Source organism: Hemibagrus wyckioides, linkage group LG01 (genome assembly GCF_019097595.1).
Source record: "Hemibagrus wyckioides isolate EC202008001 linkage group LG01, SWU_Hwy_1.0, whole genome shotgun sequence".
NCBI classification, from domain to species: domain Eukaryota; kingdom Metazoa; phylum Chordata; class Actinopteri; order Siluriformes; family Bagridae; genus Hemibagrus; species Hemibagrus wyckioides.
This window is the reverse complement of record NC_080710.1, coordinates 33,573,984-33,580,258: the sequence shown is the minus strand read 5'-3', so window position 1 is coordinate 33,580,258 and position 6,275 is coordinate 33,573,984. Positions and strand designations below refer to the sequence as shown.

General features: G+C 41.3%; 1 pseudogene; it reads left to right on the top strand.

Annotated features, from left to right (window-relative positions):
• Nucleotides 1-292: 292 nt before the first annotated feature.
• Nucleotides 293-5,213, top strand: LOC131361297 (C-reactive protein-like; annotated as a pseudogene).
• Nucleotides 5,214-6,275: the final 1,062 nt, after the last annotated feature.

Genomic DNA, 6,275 nt, shown 5'->3' with positions numbered 1-6,275 from the left:
ATTTTGTATCACCATAGCCCTAAATGTATGTAAATGCAGGAAATGGAATTCAAATAAAAACATTTTCCCCCATTTTGTTAAGACACAATTTGGAATTTTGATTATTCCGAGATTTGAAACATTATCCATTATTTCACAATTATTGCTAAATCCACATTGCGATTTCTGCTGTTTTAGGTCAATATTTAATTTAATGTCTTTCACCTGAAGATAATCAATTCTGGTTCTTTCTGCATGTGGCTTTTGGAAAGCCTTCACACGTCTGTGTTTCATAACCAGCATAACCTTTTAGACTTTGAATACAAATGTAAACACTGGTGAAATATGACACAAGCTCACAGCAGTCCATGATCTGATATCTGCCCACTCCAGATAGATGTAGTTATCTCTCCACCTTCACACCACACGCTGTATTTCTCTTATTTAGGCGCTGAAAAAGAAAGTAAGTACACGTTTAATTCATCATTCAGGTTTCTGTTATTGTAGCATCACGATCTGGTTAAAGCTGCTGTGTTGTTTCATAAGATTAAATTCTCTTTGGTGGTACAGGACACTGTAGTGTTAATGCTTCATTAAGGACGAAAAAACTCAGATTAGTGGCTAAGTAAAATACTGACCACTGGGTTTCCAGACACTTACTTACATTTTCACAGGAATACTGCTGTGATGTTTACAGTATGTTAACAAATACCATATCCTACTGTAACATTAGACTGTTTTACTGTATTAAACTGTGTCTTCTGCAGCAAGGCACTGTATGTTTTAGGGTGAATGCTATAATTACTGATTTATTCTGTACTTCTAGACTGAATTACTGGTCAAAAAATAATAATAAATATAATGTTTTATTATGCGGCACGGTGGATTAGGGGTTAGCACGTTCGCCTCACATGTCCTGGGTTCGAGTCTCGCTCCCACTCACTGTGTGTGTGTGTGTGTGTGTGTGTGTGTGGAGTTTGCATGTTCTCCCTGTGCTTGGTGGGTTCCCTCCAGGTGCTCCGCTCCACAGTCCAAAGACATGCATCTAGACTGATTGGAATCTCTACATTGCCCGTAGTGTGTGTGTGTGTGTGTGTATGTGTGTGTGTGTGTGTGTGTGTGCCCTCCGATGGGTTGGCACTCTGTCCTTGGTGTATCCTTCCTTGATGCCCGATGACTCCTGAGATAGGCACAGGCTCCCCGTGACCCGAGTATAGATCAGATAAGCGGTACAGACAATGAAATGAAATATTTTGTTATTTTTCATAACAGTATTGACAATAGGTAATGGAAAGTAACATAGTTTTGTGTGAGTTTAAAAACTTTTTAAAGCAGAAACTTTTCTTTGTTAGTAATTTTTAAACTAATAAACACTTATAAGTTATACTTAACAGCTAACAATTAACAATGCAGTAATTTTAATATCTTAAAATGTGGACAGATAAAACAACAAGTGGACCCAGAAACTGAAAGATCTGCAAACAAAATATCTTAAAAAATGTTGATTTTGCTTACGTTAGCACTGGGTCTTGTTTGAGGGATATGTGGTAACTTTTCTCATATGACGGGAAATATCAAAGTTACTGGGTGAAGAGTTGAGTGAACCCTGGACTAGTGACAAAGTGGGAAAAGTTCACTGGTCTGACGTCAAACCATTCGTGGAAACAAACAGTACAAAAAGCTCAAAAAAGAAAAAAAAATTGTGTTACCAGATTAATACTCAGACAAACAATTAGTTATCAAGCTCCAAAGAGAGAAGTTTAACACAATGGGGACTCAAGTGGTTAAGGCTCTGGGTCATTGACCAGAAGATCAGGGTTCAAGCCCCAACACTGTTGGGCCCTTGAGCAAGGCCCCCAACCCACCCTGCTCCAGGGGTGCTGTATCATGGTTGACCCTGAGCTCTGACTCCTACCCCCAAGGATGGGATATGTGAAGAAAGAATTTCACTGAGCTGTAATATATAGTATGTGACAAATAAAGACTACGTAAAAATGAATCTGCTAGACTGAGAAACTTCTAGAACTTCTTGAACTGACCACAGTCTGAAATTGAGCAGAGAATTTAGTGTGGGGACAGCATATGTGTGACACATACACTATATTGCCAAAAGTATTCACTCACCCATCCAAATAATCAGAATCAGGTGTTCCAATCACTTCCATGGCCACAGGTGTATAAAATCAAGCACCTAGGCATGCAGACTGTTTTTACAAACATTTGTGAAAGAATGGGTCGCTCTCAGGAGCTCAGTGAATTCCAGCGTGGAACTGTGATAGGATGCCACCTGTGCAACAAATCCAGTCTTGAAATTTCCTCGCTCCTAAATATTCCACAGTTGTATTATAAGAACGTGGAAGTGTTTGGGAACGACAGCAACTCAGCCACGAAGTGGTAGGCCACGTAAACTGACGGAGCGGGGTCAGTGGATGCTGAGGCGCATAGTGCGAAGAGGTCGCCAACTTTCTGCAGAGTCAATCGCTACAGACCTCCAAACTTCATGTGGCCTTCAGATGAGCTCAAGAACAGTGCGCAGAGAGCTTCATGGAATGGGTTTCCATGGCCGAGCAGCTGCATCCAAGCCATACATCACCAAGTGCAATGCAAAGCGTCGGATGCAGTGGTGTAAAGCACGCCGCCACTGGACTCTAGAGCAGTGGAGACGCGTTCTCTGGAGGGACGAATCGCGCTTCTCCATCTGGCAATCTGATGGACGAGTCTGGGTTTGGCGGTTGCCAGGAGAACGGTACTTGTCTGACTGCATTGTGCCAAGTGTAAAGTTTGGTGGAGGGGGGATTATGGTGTGGGGTTGTTTTTCAGGAGCTGGGCTTGGCCCCTTAGTTCCAGTGAAAGGAACTCTGAATGCTTCAGCAAACCAAGACATTTTGGACAATTCCATGCTCCCAACTTTGTGGGAACAGTTTGGAGCTGGCCCCTTCCTCTTCCAACATGACTGTGCACCAGTGACCAAAGCAAGGTCCATAAAGACATGGATGACAGAGTCTGGTGTGGAGGAACTTGACTGGCCTGCACAGAGTCCTGACCTCAACCCCATAGAACACCTTTGGGATGAATTAGAGCGGAGACTGAGAGCCAGGCCTTCTCGTCCAACATCAGTGCCTGACCTCACAAATGCGCTTCTGGAAGAATGGTCAAAACTTCCCATAAACACACTCCTAAACCTTGTGGACAGCCTTCCCAGAAGAGTTGAAGCTGTTATAGCTGCAAAGGGTGGACCGACGTCATATTGAACCCTATGGATTAGGAATGGGATGTCACTTAAGTTCATATGTGAGTCAAGGCAGGTGAGCGAATACTTTTGGCAATATAGTGTATGTGACAGCATTCAGTTATAAAATGTATTCAGTTATAAACTCTGTATTTATTATTGATTTGAATTCTGACACGCAGTACGATGAAGAATCTGTTGGTGCTGCTGTTGCTCCCCCTCGCTCTGGCCTCAACCCTTAAACGTAAGTTTTTATAAACCTTTTTTTTTCTTAAAATGTTTCTAATTCATTTTCACTTGAATGTTGTTGTATCACATTAAAAGTGGAAAAAGATCTGCCACAGATTTATCTTGGTTTTTATTTTTTACATCATAAAACCTTGCTCCTATTTTTACAGGGATGTGTTACCTTTTAACATCCACTGACATTTGGGTTTTAGTGGAAAAAATAAATAAATAAAATAATAATAATATCATATATGATGAAAAATAAAACTTACAATTACCTGGTTGTTTTACTAAGCACACATTTTATAATGTGTCATATATTTCAAAAGTTAAATAATAATAAAGCAGTCATCAATAACATAATAATAATTTAATTAGTAAATTAAAATAGAGAGGAGCTTGACCAGGAAATCTCAGAAATCTTGTGAGGAGCACCTGGGTGTGGCCGGTTCATGGTGAAACAATGTTCTTTCCATTTCTGGATTATGGCCCCAACTGTGCTCTCTCGAACATTTAGAAGTTTTGAGATCCTTCTGTGAACAATACCATCAGTATCAGTAAGGTCTTGAGGGAGCTCTTTGCTTTTACCCATCATGACACATTTCTTGTGTGACACCTCTTGGTAAAGATACTCCTTATATTATATATTTATAGGCCATCAGTTGTGACTGAACCAGCTGATATTAATTTGCCCTGACCAGCGGGCAGGACTGGTGTGTTGCTGGTGTCTTGGCTTTCCCTGCCTTTTTACACCTCCCTTTCTTCATGTGTTCAATACTGTTTTCCCAGTTTCATTTCACATTATTGCACATAACTCAATTTATGGATCTCTATAGTATGATTTCTTAGCATGTATATATATGATGGTGTTCAATATTTTTTACCTGCTGTATACGTATATATATATGTTTTTTTTAAAAATCATTCATGTGAAATGTTTTCCCCTTCAACACTAGGTAAGGTGATGTTGTTCCCTCAGGAGTCAGACACTGCCTATGTGCAGCTCACTCCGGAGAAACCTCTGAATTTTCAGGCCTTCACTCTGCATGCGCATGTCCTCTGAACTCAACAGTAACCGTGAGACCATCCTGTTCGCTTACCGCACTAGCCAAGCTGACGAGCTCAACGTGTGGCAGGAAAAAGGAGGATACTCCCTTTACCTGAGAAGCAGTGATGACGGGGTTACGTTTAATCTACCGCCGCTGACCGCTGTCCCCACTCACCTGTGTGTCACCTGGGAGTCGAGCACCGGAGCCACCGCCTTTTGGGTGAACGGTCGGCGCAGCATGCTGAAAATCTACAGACGTGGGTTTAGTGTGAATGGAGATGGTGCGATAATTATCGGACAGGATCCTGACTCAAATCTGGGCAACTTCGAAAAAAAACAGAGCTTTGTGGGTGAGATTACAGACGTACACATGTGGGACAGTGTGCTGGGTCCAGGTCAGATCAACCAGATTTATGGGAATCAAGCCCTGGGTGATCGTGGGAATGTGCTGGACTGGAATTCTCTCAAGTACAAAATCTCAGGGAATGTGGTTGAGGTGCCTGAGGTAGAGTCCGAGGTATATACATATATATGAAATGACTTCTGACTTAGAAGTCTTGAATCAGCTTCTGATTTGATCTTGTTTGATATAATTGAGCATATGATTGAGTATCTAATTATTATTAATGACTAATCAGTGTCTGTAAGTAATATCCATCTGATCTGAAAGGAAAACTGATCTGATCTGAAACTCTGAAACTGAATAAATAAAAGGAGTGTTAAAGAAAAGTCTTCTGAGTGAAAATACTTAATGCTGAGAGTCTGAAGGTTGTGGCTTTGGTCTAAAAACATATATATATAAATATACACACCATCTTAGATCTTACACACATACATACACTGACCAGGCATAACATTATGACCACCTGCCTAATATTGTGTTGGTCCCCTTTTGCTGCCCAAACAGCCCTGACCCGTCCTGCACTGTGTATTCTGACCCCTTTCTATCAGAACCAGCATTAACTTCTTCAGCAGTTTGATCAACAGTAGCTCGTCTGTTGGATCAGATCACACGGGCCAGCCTTCTCTCCCCACATGCATCAGTGAGCCTTGAACGTCCATGACCCTGTCACCAGTTCACCACTGTTCCTTCTTTGGACCACTTTTGATAGATACTGACCACTGCAGACCGGGAACACCCCACAAGAGCTGCAGTTTTGGAGATGCTCTGATCCAGTGGTCTAGACATCACAATTTGGTCAAACTCACTCAAATCCCTACGCTTGTCCATTTTTCCTGCTTCTAACATCAACTTTGAGGACAAAATGTTCAGGTGCCATGACGAGGAGATACTCAGTCTTATTCATGGTATCTGGCACTGGTCATAATGTTATGCCTGATCGATGTATTATACTATCACTGAGCATGATTGAAGATGTGAGTGCATTTTATTTCTTTCTGTTTAAAGTAAATATCATAAGTTTACTTGACCTCATGTTTTTTTCCCCACACATCAAAGACACAATATCACCAGTATATCCTCAGCAGTAGTGATGTACTTGATCTACTGAAGGGTTTTTATCCTCGACAGTAACCCTGCTGAGATGAAGTTTAAACACTGAGCTTGGTGCCCTCTGGTGAGCAGAAAGGGCATGTGGTAACGTGATAAAACACCAAGCATGCACATGAATGCAATTTAATTGGGCTCAAACACACACACACACACACACACACAGGCATGCACACACATTACAGAGATAAGACAGCAAATTATCCAACATCAAGTAAAGGTGTTTAGTCCTGGTGAGTGATTTCTTTTCTTCGATAATTATTCTGTTTGTTGAATTTTGA